Consider the following 13,198-nt stretch of genomic DNA (forward strand, 5'->3'; position numbering starts at 1 on the left):
AGCCATGGGACACCACACAAATGTTAACAAAGTCTTGGGTGGGGTCAGATGTAGGAAGCAATAAACAATTTGAAGGTCAACTTCAAGGGCATTGGTGGGAAGCAAGAACTGTGCACACTGTGAAGGGTCTTCCATGGAGGACAGACTAGACGATGAGAGCAACAGTAAGCAGAACAATGGAGCAAATTTCTTGTGCCAGTTGATGTGAAGGTCTCAGTGCTGAAAATGTAGGAAAGTGGCAGTGGCAGAAGTCACAGTTTTGATGGAATGAGGCGGCACGTGGACTTGGGCGTGAATTCTGCAGTGGATAGGTAGATGCACCACAGAGAAGTAAAAGAATGCAAATGCTCTTCCACATACTCCGTTCATATTCCGTGGAGAGGAGAGGGTAGGTGGGTTAGTGTAGACTTGGATGAATTTAAACAGAGTCCCCCCAGCCAGGAGAAAAACAAAATACTTGAATTATAGGCAAGTATCTGGACTGTGAGGGTGGGCTGGGTCGGTCTAAATGAGCATCCCGTCAGATGTACACACAGTGGCCTTTGTGAATAAAACACAGCCCCCCACCCTCTTGACGAAGTCAACCATAAGGGCAAAAAGAGTGGAAAGTGCTGCTTCTTGGGACACACTGGAAAATCTTTAATTGACTCTGAATAAGGGGAGAGCAGCTTGTACTCCTAAACTTCTGACATGCTGTTTAGTACCATACAGAAGTTCTCTGGCTAAATGGGATGTGGTCCATAGACTTTTTTATACAGGGTATCTGAAGACCCATTTCTCAGTACTGGCCAGGATTCCAAACTACACACAGCAGCTGAGAGCCATCCAGACCAGAGTACCATGAAATACATATCATTGCTTTCCACTATCAAAAGTCATGCAAAATGCTAGTCATGGGGGTGCCTGGGTGGCTCAGTCAGTTAAGCATCCAACTGTTGATTTTGGCTCAAGTCATGATCTCATAGTTTGTGAGTTTGAGCCTCACGTCAGGCTCTGCGCTGATAGTGCAGAGTTTGCTTGGGATTCTCTCCCTCTCTCTCTCTCAAAATAAATAAATAAACTTTTTTTATTAAAAAATTTTTTTAACGTTTACGTATTTTTGAGAGGGAGAAAGACAGAGCAAGAGCAGGGGAGGGGCAGAGAGAGAGTGAGGCACAGAATCTGAAGCAGGCTCTAGGCTCTGAGCTGTCAGCACAGAGCCCAATGCAAGGCTTGAACCCGCAAACCGTGAGATCATGACCTGAGCCAAAGTTGGGCTCTTAACCACCCAGGCGCCCCTAAATAAACAAACTTTTTTAAATTTTAATTTTTATTTATTTTAAAAATTTTTTTAAATGTTTTTTAAATTTATTTCTGAGACAGAGAGAGACAGTGTGAGCAGGGGAAGGTCAGAGAGAGAGGGAGATACAGAATCTGAAACAGGCTCCAGGCTCTGAGCTGGCTGTCAGCACAGAGCCCGACGAAGGGCTCGAACCCACAAACCATGAGATCATGACCTGAGCCAAAGTCGGACGCTTAACCGACTGAGCCACCCAGGCGCACCAATAAACTTTTTTTTTTTAATGCTGGTCATTAATCCATAATCAAAAGGAATACCTTTCCTGCAAATGGAGAACTCAGTATAACTTAGATTAGGGTACAGAGATTCAGAACTGAATGTGGGAGCACAACCCCTAGCACCGGGGTACCAGAAAAGGGGAAACAAAAATCTCTGACTCCGGCAATAGTGAACCTGGTGAGAGAGGGACAGTCTGAGGTATCAAGTTCAAAGGGGTGGATGGAGAGCAAGAACCAGATTAGCATGGAAATGGGGACCAGGAAGTTTCCCTGAGACCATATTATGCAGAGAAAGGAGTCTGTTATTCAGACCTGTGGTATGGTCAGCACAACGGCGAGAGCTACTTAAAATGCTGCTGATTGAATTCCTCACCCCCACCTCGCCACCAACAAAAAAAAGCTGGAAGGTTCTCACCACATATTTGAGGCTTGGAAAGCAAAATGTTTCTTAAAAACCATCCTAACAGATCCCACTAGAAAGATCTGGAGAATGATATCAGAAACCATTTAATTTGTTTTGGGGAAAAAAAAACAGTACAAAGCAAATTGTATATTTCCATACAATGTTCCAATTCCAGAGAGTAACTTCATTGTCAACAAATCTTTCTGTGGCCTTCATAAATAAATCCCTCCGGTATTATCATTGTAATATAGACCTGGCCAAGATATGTTTAAGATTTAGGTTTCCAGAGGAGTCAAATCAAGTAAAAGGTCCACTTGCAGATTCTTTTATAAGAGGTTTCTTATTTTAAAGGGTTTTTGTTTTGTTTTTGAAGAGGGCAGACCTGGGTACGCCCCTATCCATCTACATAACACCAAAATAACTTGCAGACGAGATGATCACTCGGTTCCTTTGACTGTGAGGTAACAAATGAACACTCCTGCTTGCAGGTGGACATATTCCTGAAGAAGGAAAGCCATTGAGGTGAAGGTAACTCACTGGATACATCAATATCTCACTGAAGAAAAGAGAAGCAGGAAAATTCTCTGTGACTTGACTGCGAGAGTGAGAGGCAGTGGGTCTGAGAGGTGCGGTGAGGGCATCTGCCTTATTTCGGCATCGTTAGAGCACACACCAGCAATGGTATTTCATTTCTGAAATTCCATGCTTCTGGAATTCCGGCCAAGGTCCCTCCACATCACTGTGTGCTCCGGACCCCGCAGTGCTGATCTGGGAGGTGTGCGGGACACATAACACCACACTTTTCTTTCCTCATGGATTGTGTTGCAAACTATTCACAAAAGTAAAAAATCAGAAAACTCCTCAAAAATTATCTTGAGCTCTGACTTAATATACTCAAATAGTTACTTTTTTGGGGGGTGATATTTAATATTCTTAAAAGTTAAAATTCAGCTGAGGCTCCCATTCTAGTCGATTCTTTGGCATTTTGAGAAGTCATGATTCAGACAGGAAAGACCCTTGCTTCACACCACTCACCCCGAGAAGCCAAGGCTGCTCCCTGGGCGAGGGCTCCTGTGGTCACTCTTTTAGGCTCTAACTGAGACGAGATGCCCCACCCCGTGGAAGAGGGGCAACACCATACTTTGGCACATCTGCCCTTTTAGGATGTTCCCCAAACGTTAACAGCTGCAGCTGGGCCTGCCAAGGGGATGTTTTAGTGACACAAAAAGCCTTTCATTACAGCCCTCAATGCTATTTGTGATGTTTGGATTCGTCTTTTGTTACCGTTATTCTTTTTTTTTTTTAATTTCATTTAAAAAATGTTTATTGGGGCGCCTGGGTGGCTCAGTCGGTTAAGCGTCCGACTTCGGCTCAGGTCATGATCTCGCGGTTCATGGGTTCGAGCCTGCATCGGGCTCTGTGCTGACAGCTAGCTCAGAGCCTGGAGCCTATTTCGGATTCTGTGCCTCCCTCTCTCTCTGACCCTCCCCTGCTCATGCTGTCTCTATCTCTCTCTCAAAAGTAAATAAAATATTTTTTTAAAAAATTTTTTTAAAAAAAAAATATTTTATTTACTTTTGAGAGGGCAGGAAGGGGCAGAGAGAGAGGGAGACACAGAATCCAAAACAGGCTCTGAGCTGTCAGCACAGAGCCCGACGCCAGGCTCGAACTCACAAACTGTGAGATCATGACCTGAGCTGAAGTCGGAGGCTCAGCCCACTGAGCCACCCAGGTACCCCTGTTGTTACTGTTATTCTTAAAGTTTGCTTCCTGTTTGGAGCACTAGTTAAAACTTGGGGATATCTTGGGGACGCGTGGGTGGCTCAGTTGGTTAAGTGTCCGACTTCGGCTCAGGGCATGATCTTGTAGTTTGTGAGCTCGACCCCCGTGTTGGACTCTGTGCTGACAGCTCAAAGCCTAGAGCCTCTTTGAGATTGTGTCTCCCCCTCTCTCTGCCCCTCCTCTGTTCATGCTCTGTCTCTATCTCTCAATTAAAAAAAAAGTTAAAAAACACCAAAACATGGGGATATCTTTTCCTTAGATCAAAGTTATTTTGTATACATGGACAGTGGAATATAAGCACACTGAACCCAGCACTGACACACACCATCTTCCAAATGGGATGAGAATGCCTGAGCTATTCAATACAAATCCACATTTTTAATAAATGATACACAATGTCCTATATTTTAGTGTTATATCCTTCAGACTTCCAATCTTCCTCCTATTTTAAATGTGAAGATTTTCTTTAATCCTATTTCTTAATGAAAAAAAAGAAACTATTAGGGAGATAAAAAGTTGAGCGTTTTTAAGTGTATGCTTCAGGGATATTGATTTATTCACTTTGTACCCCTTGGTGATACAAATGAAAAAGGATATCAAGCCAACTTGGAAGTTAGCAGGGTTTTTCCCTCTTAGGCCTCTGCGCAATTAACAGGGAAGGCTTTCATGAAAGTGGTATCTTCAGGCTTACCTTCATGTTCTTTTATCTTAACATAACATGTTGGTTTCTAATTTCTTTTTACCCCCTTCAATCATGTAGGTTAGCAGCCAATCAAAAAGCAAAGAGAATTTCTAATATTAAGATTATAATGATTGTGACATGATAAATCACATTCCTAATTTCAAAGTATAGCTTTAATTCAGAGGAAAATGTCATTATGAAAGCTCCCCTCTTCAAACCACAGGTAGTATTATAATTAATTTCTCTAATTTTAATCTATTGATGAATATTACCGAGTTCCTGATGGGGTCTTAACAGCATGCTCCATGTTATACTTCTTTTGAGCCTGACATAATCGGGATCTAGCCCTCTATTTTTTCTAAACTGACTCCGTGCAGTCAGGGGAACTACACACAGTCAGAGTCAACAAGGGTCCTGTTAACTAATGGGAGGAAGCAAGCAGACGTACTGAAAGCATCGTTACCAAGCTGGCCTTCAGGACACTAGCGGAGGCGGTGCCGTGCCCTTCTGTGCTGAGCAGTGCTCTCTCAGCTCTCTCATTTCCCCAGATAGTGGGAGCAATAGTGACCCACAGGCTTCAGCGAAGTCCTTCTCGAAGAATTGCCCTCGGCATAGACTGCCATGCCCCCAGGGCCATGCTCCCACCCTGAAAGCCTTCATCCAGAGACTGGTTGATTGAGGAGAGGGTACTAGAGGCCTCCGGCCCTCACCCTGAGTCAGGATCATTCAGAAGGACACTCCCCACTGCAGAGCTCCCCTGTAGGGCCACCGGAGTGTGTTGTAATTCCATTACTCTTTCTCTAGCCAACTCTATGTCCTTTGCTCACCCATAGGGATTGACACCCCCCCACCCCAGCAGATTTCCCAATGTATTTCCTGAATGCAAATCTGTCTCCGAGTCTGATTTCTGGGGGGGACCCAGCCACAGCAGCATCAAGCGCTGATATTATGAAACCAGGAGGCTCAGGTTTGGGTCTCGCTTCTGCCACCATGAGGAGTCACCTCTTTGAGCCTCCTTTGAGAGGAAGGGTCGCGCTAGATCTCCAAATTAACACATCTTTAAAAGTCTGAGATTACTGTCACACTAAGCTCTCAATCTTGATTGTTCTAAAAGTTGTGACAAATATCAACTGAAAATGCAGAACCATAAATCAATAGCTAAGAATCACTTTCCTAATTCACTGGCTAATTTGTTTGGCAATACAAAATAGATTTCCCCCCAAGAATCCGTTTGACAACAGAAGATACTCTTGTCAATAATTTCTGCACTGACTTTCCATCTCCTCTCTCCTCTCTGCCCCAGTTTGCAGGAGCAGAGGTAAGTCCACTCCAATACCTCAGCTCCCTCTGGAACCAGGTCAGCGATTGCAGAGAAGGTTGGTAGAATCCATCGTGTATTTCGGAAGCAAGCAATTTTGCGTTAGTGTTCTTAAATGGCGAATTTAAGGAATTTTAAGGGAAAAAGGACTCCCTTAAAACAATTTAATAAAGATAATATGGAAAGAATTATAGCCAACTTATTACATTAACTATATCCGTCTAATTACAATATACGACTTCACTCCTTCAAGTCCCAAGTCCTTTGTGTCTTATTTTATCCTCTTAGAATAGAGTTTTGATGTAGATATTATTAAAGTCATTGCAGTACATGTGCTTACATTAACTGTCCTTCTTGGTAGGTGCCTTAGGAGAACCTAAACTCCCTCTGAAAGAGGCACAGTATCAGTCCCTGCCACTAGCTCCAGAACATTCTTGACCTTAGGATAAAGTTGCTTTGTGAGGTTTTTGTTGTTGCTGTTGTTTTTACAAATTGACTTTGGCTCTCTATTTCCCCCTTCCTTTCTTGATTTATATCTCCTGCTTTTTGGCCTTTCCCTCCCATATACACTTCATCCTGCATCTTGTATTGTAATGGCCTTCTTTGTGTCTGCATTTGTCCCCTGCCACTGTCATTGCACCAGCTGTCTTCCTGGCTGCTGGCTTCAAGGCTTGCCTGTGTGCTGTCCAAGTCACTCTTCCAAGTGCCCATCTTGACATTCGTGGTGAGTATGGTGTGGTGGGGAGGTGAGGTAAGATGTGGTACGGTGAGCTGTGGTAAGCTGTGGGGAGGTGCTACGAGATGATGTAAGGTGTGGTGAGGCATGGGGAGGCATATGCTGAGGTGTGGCAAGGTGTGGTAAGGTGTGTTTCTACTTTTTCTGAACTGACTCCGTGCACGGTCAAAAGAACTATAACATGCACAGGAAAACTCATCATTGGCCAAAAACAGCCTAGCTTTCTGGCAATACTGTCTGGCTACAGGTGGTAAGCTAGCACATTCTGTATGTGACTGGTCTCCCTAACGTAGGGAGATGGCCTGGATCACATACCATCTGACATGGGGACCATTAGTAGTGCTTTGCTTTTTATCTACTACTACCAAGGAGGTGGGCGCAGGCTTTTCTTAAAAGCTTTTGGAAGAAATCTTTGGAAAAGTTATCCCTTGATAACTTTTATCCCTCATTATCCCTTGACTAAAACTGCGACATGAAAAGAAAGTAAAAAAGTGCTTGGGAACTGACATCAAGCTCTACCCCTCTCGCCAAGCTTATTTCTGTCCCCAAACTCCTCATTCACAGTGACTGCCTGCCTCACTCATTTTCCACCACCTGATTCCCAATCCCACACATTCATAAGATATGTATGTAAAGAGGACAAAATTAGTTTTCAAGATGGTAGGTGATACTTTTAACTTTTAGAAAGACTTAATTTTTTAGAGCAGTTTTACATTCATAGCAAAATGGAGGGGAACGGACAGAGATTTCCCATATATCCCCTGTGCCCACACACACACAGCCTCCCCCGTTATCAACATCACTCATCAGAGGGTACACGTGTTACCGCTGATGAACCTACACTAACACATCATTATCACCCAAAGTCCATCACCCATAGTCTACCTGAGGGTTTATTCTTGGCGATGTACGTTATATATTCTATGGGTTTGGACGAATGTATCCAACATTACAGTATCATTCAGAGTCTTCTCACTTGCCTAAAAATCCTCTGTGTTCTGCCGATTCATCCTTTCCCTTCCCTCCCCCCACCCCAGCCCTTGACAACCACTGATCATTTTACTGTCTCCATACTTTTGCCTTTTCCACAATGTCAAATAGTTGGAATCATACAGAATGTAGCCTTTTCAGATTGGCTTCTTTCATTTAGTAACATGTACTTAAGATCCCTTCATGTTTTTTCATGACTTGATAGCTCATTTATTTTTATCTATTATAATTTTAAATGTTTATTTACTTTTTGAGAGAGAGGATGAGCGGGGGGAAGGGCGGAGAGAGAGGGAGACACAGAATTGAAGCAGGCTCCAGGCTCTGAGCTGTCAGCACAGAGCCTGATGTGGGGCTCGAACTTATGAGCCCTGAGATCATGACCTGAGCCAAAGTCGGATGCTCAGTTGACTGAGTCACCCAGGGGCTCCTGCTCATTTATTTTTAGCACTGAATAATAGTCCATTGTCTAGATGTACACAGTTTATTTATTGACTCACCTTCTGAAGACCATCTTGGTTATTTCCAAGTTTGGGCGATTATAAGTAAAGCTGCCATAAATAGTCATGTTCAGGGTTTTGATGGACATAAAATTTCAACTTCTTTGGATAAAATATCAGTAAGCCAGATTGCCAGATTGTATGGTAAGAGTATGTTTCTTTTCATAAGAAACTGCCAAATGTCAAATTGCATTCCTGCCTGTTATGAATAAGAGCCCCTCTTGCTCTGTATCTTGGTATTTTGGACTGGGGCCATTCTAATAGGTGTGTGGTGGTGTCTCATTGTTTTAATTTTTAAATTATGTCTCCTCCTACTGTCTCTATAGATATGTTTTATTTTGCAATACAAAAATAATGCTTTAAAAGAATCTTTCACACGACTGAATAAAAGATGATGCTTGATTGTCGAAAGCCTAACTCAACAGTGCAACAGTAGATATTAAGTGTTTAGTCATGAGACATCCATCAATAACTTTGGCATCTGGACCTTAGGCTTTGTTTTCATTCCAAGGACTGCTGTTGACCTAGATAGTCTCCCTCTCAATATAGTTGACCAACTAGCACCCCAGACTCACTGTTCAGATAAGGCTATCAAGTTAGTCAACTTTGTGCTCAAATCTAGCTCTGCTCCTGTTGGCTATATGACCTTAGACAACTGTCTCCCCTAGAGACTTTAAAGCCTTATAGCTCCATAAAACATTTAGAATTAAAAAAAAAAAAAAGAAAAGCCTTATGGCTCCATTGTCAAGATCAACCCAGTCATAACTCCAGTCTGATCCTTGACCCTGTGACCAGTCAATCAGCATACGTGGTGCAAATTAGTAAGCTATAAATTTATGATCTCTAACCACAGGCAGATCTTCTATGATGTTGTGCTGCCATCCTATGGGTCTTTAAACCACCCCATTCCACCCTAAATCTCTACATGGTGCTTCCAAACCTTTACTGCTCTCCTCATGATCCCCTTCCCACAAACCATCATTTGATGGAACTCTCTGAATCTCTTACTCTCCTTCCTCCAATAAGAGACTTGTCTTCATTTGCACTGATCATTCTTTCCTTCCATCTTATTGGAGAGCATGGTCTACCACTTGCCCAAAACTACTTTGGATACCAATCTTTATTTTCTTTGATGCTTTAGTCTTCTCTTTTATGCATTCTATACTGTATCCTCAATCCTTTTCGCTCCACTGCTCTCTTCCCTTAATCTATGAACATGCTCAAGCTTTTTATCTTTAAAGAGAAAAAAAGGCTTTTTCTCTTCTATACCAACACTTTCTCTTTTCATTCACAGGCAGCCTTTTTCAAAGATCACTCCATGAAACTGTCACTGCTTCTTTACTACCCTCCCATTCACTACTTTACCCACTTCCATCTGGCGTCCATTCCCCCTCGAATAGTGAAGCTCCCTCAGCGGAAGGCAGAGGTGAAATCCATATCACCCACTCCATTATGGAGTTCTTAGACTTTGATATATATGCCATCTCTGTGTCATTGACCATTGGCCACACTTTTTCCTTAAATTTCCTCTTCTTTGGCACTTGTGACATCATGCCCCGCTGGTTCTCCACCTACCTCTGATGATTTCTTCTCAATCTTCTCTTTCCAACCCTTCAAATGTTTATATTCTCTAGGGCTCTGTCCTCACCTTTTCTCTTCACTTCATTCACACTTTTGTTTGGTGATCCCATCCCAATGTATAGCTCCAACTTCACCCATAATCTGATGATTCCCTAAAAATTTGCCTACATACTTTAGATAGCCCAGAGCTCTTCTGAGCCATAGGACAGCAGCTCCCTTTTGCACATTTCTGCTTGGTGGTCACACAGGTATATCAAATTCAACATGTCCTAATTTGAAGTGTTCATCCCCCACCCCCCAAACCCATACCTCCTGGGCTCTCCTCTTCCTGGGTGATACAATGATCCATCCAACTACACAAATCCAGTGATCTGAGTATTATTCTCAGCTCCTCGTTCAAATCCTCTCTTTTCTTCTATTCCCAATTGGTAAAAATTTGATCGTATTTATTTCCTAAATCATTTGAATTTGTCTTTTTTTCTTGAGTCCCTCAGCTACTGCTCCACCATCTCTAACCTGGCCCTGTGTCCCTGACTTCTGCCTTGCCCTTTCCAATCTATCCTTTGTAAGACTGCTAGCAGCTCTCTTTCCTTGTTAAGGTAACTTTCTAAATAGCATATCAATCTTCAGGTTAGAGTCTTTAAGTGAGTGAAATATGGCCATAGGATAGTAAAGTTATATAAATTTATTTTTATATATCTCTTTTAATCTATAATTTTTATGTTAAATTTATAATTTAAAAATTTTTATTTGAGTATAGTTCATACAATGTTACATTACTCTCAGGTGTATTAAATTTATAATTTTAAAATATCAGGACATTCGATAGAGGAATGTGCAGAACATCCACTCTAGAGCCTCTTTCTCAGAATCAGGCAAGATAACATGGCATTCACAAACTTCATCTTTATGGCTAAAATCAAAACCACAAGAGGCAACAAGTGTTGATGAGGTTGTAGAGAAAAAGGAACCCTCTTGAACTGTTGGTGGGAATGTAAACTGGTGTAGTCACTGTGGAAAACAGTATGGAATTTCCTCAAGAAACTAAAAACAGATCTACCCTATGATCCAGAACTACTGGGTATTTACTCCCCAAATACAAAAACACTAAAGTGAAAGGATACACACACCCTTATGTTTATTGCAACATTATTTACAATAGCCAAATTACAGAAGCAGCCCAAGTGTTCATCAATAGATCACTGGGTAAAGAAGAGGTGGTGTATATGCAATGGAATATTACTCAGCCATAATGAGAGTGAAATCTTGCCTTTTGCAACAACATGGATAAAGCCAAAGAGTATTATGCCGAACAAAATAGGTCAGTCAGAGAAAGACAAATGCCCTATGATTTCACATATTGGGAATTTAAGAAACAAAACAAAATACCTAAGGGAAGGAGGTAGAGAGAGAAGGAGGGAGAGAGAGAGAGAGAGAGAGAGAGAGAGAGAGAGAGAGAGAGAGACAAAGAAACAGACTCTTAACTATAGAAAACAAACTGTTGGTTACCAGAGGGGAGGTGGCTTGTGGGATGGGTGAAAAAAGAGATGGGGATGAAGGAGGGCACTTGTGGGGTGCCTGGGTGGCTCAGTGGGTTAAGCATCCGACTTCAGCTCAGGTCATGATCTCATGGTTCATGGGTTCAAGCCCTGCATCAGGCTCTATGCTGACAGCTAGTTCAGAGACTGGAGCCTGCTTCAGATTCTGTGTCTCCCTGTCTCTCTGACCCTCCCCTGCTCACCCTATTTCTCTCTCTCTCTCTCTCTCATAAATACATTTAAAAAACATTTTCAAAAAAAAAGGAGGGCACTTGTGATGGGCGCAGGGTGATGTATGGAATCTACTATATTGTACACTCGAAACTAACATAACATTGTATGTTAACTATACTGGAATTTAAATTTAAAACTTAAAAAAAATAACTTTTTAAAAAAATATTTAATTTTTGAGGATGCACAAGTCGGGGAGGGGCAGAAAGAGGGGGACAGGGGATCCCAAGTGGGATCTGTGTTGACAGCAGCAAGCCCAATGTGGGGCTTGAACTGCAAGATCATGACCTGCACTCAAGTCAGGTGCTCAACTCACTGAACCATCCAGGTGCCCCCCCCCCAAAAAAATAGAACTTGGTTTTTAAGAGTTTTCAGTTACCAGTTTGGTAAAATGCATACTCTCTATGAATTTTAGTGCTCAAATCAAATAATAAAAATATGTTTATTTCATTTGCACACAATCTTGAAGTTCTCCTCATACTAAAAAAAAAAAAAAGGAATCAGTTTGTCAGTACTTTTCTTGAGACAGAATCCAGTTCTCTCACTTCTTGATCTGGTTTTATCATTGGAATGCCTAGGAAATACTGAGTGGACGGCATAGCAACAGATTTTGTATTTATTTGTTTAGATTCTTTGTAATTAAATGGCAATTCTTTCTCATTGTTCTTCTCCATTTTTAGGTCTAGGGAGAGAAGAAAAGTGACAGCAGAAGTATCTAAATACAATTTTACTATATATTTACACCATATACATATATGTCATATATATGACTTTTTTTTTAAAGTAGGCTTCACATCCAACATGGAGCCCAATGGGGGCCTTGATTGAACTCACAAACCCTGAGATCAAGACCTGAGCTGAGATCAAGAGTCAAACACTTAACTGACTGAGCCACCCTGGCACCCCGACCTTTTCTTCTGGGTCCAATAACAGTTTCTTTTTCTTAGAGACAAAGATAAGTGGAAAAGAAACTCCAAAAGGAAGCATGAGCATGAACAACAAAATGACACCTGGGTGGAGAGCCAGATGGATGGCATACTCCACAGTGCACCTGGTCATGCCCTGGTTTTTTGGATCAACATTTGCCCTGCCCTCAAGTGCCCATTACTAAGGTGGAGGGTGGAGGCAGTGAGGTGGGACACTTTCCTACTTTGTACAAAGAACAAGAACATACCTGTCTATTCCGAGAGGCCTCTCAGAGACACCAAAACCTCACCCTCAAGAATGGAAGTCAAATGTGGGGTGCCTGGGTGGCTTAGTCGGTCAAGCGTCTGACTTCAGCTCAGGTGATGATCTCACGGCTTGTGAGTTCAATCCCCGGGTGGGGCTCTGTGCTGATGGCTCAGAGCCTGGAGCCAGCTTCTGATTCATTCTCTCTCTCTCTCTCTCTCTCTCTCCCTCTCTCTCTCTCTCTGCCCCTCCCCAACTCGCACTCTGTCTCTCTCTCTCAAAAATAAATAACATTAACAAAAAAGAATGGAAGGTGATAGATAAGAATGAGAGGGGCCTGGGTGTCAGATATATATACATAGATACACACTCATCTTTTTTTTTTAATGTAGAGAGCTTCACAAATTTGCATGTCATCCTTGTGCAGGGACCGTGCTAACCTTCTCTGTATCATTCCAATTTTAGAGTATGTGCTATATTTTTTCTTCCTTTTTTTACTGAGATATAACTGACATACAACAGTATAGTATTAGTTTCAGATAGATATACAATGTAATGACTCAATATTTGTGTATATTATGAAATGCTCACCACAGTAAGTCTAGTTAACATCCATTACACATAGAGTTACAGGGTTTTTTTCTTGTGATAGAGCTTTCAAGATCTACCCTCTCAGCAACTTTCACATACACAATACAGCACCATTAACTATA

The 13,198-nt window shown here is 42.0% G+C and overlaps 1 non-coding gene across 1 annotated transcript; it reads right to left on the reverse strand.

Moving 5' to 3' along the window:
• Positions 1-12,867: 12,867 nt before the first annotated feature.
• On the reverse strand, positions 12,868-12,970 carry LOC120234326. The gene has a single exon (XR_005529061.1). It is a non-coding gene; the product is annotated as a U6 spliceosomal RNA (small nuclear RNA).
• Positions 12,971-13,198: the final 228 nt, after the last annotated feature.

The sequence above is a fragment of the Hyaena hyaena genome, unplaced genomic scaffold, assembly GCF_003009895.1.
Source record: "Hyaena hyaena isolate Hyena2069 unplaced genomic scaffold, ASM300989v1 scaffold_106, whole genome shotgun sequence".
In the NCBI taxonomy this organism is placed as follows: domain Eukaryota; kingdom Metazoa; phylum Chordata; class Mammalia; order Carnivora; family Hyaenidae; genus Hyaena; species Hyaena hyaena.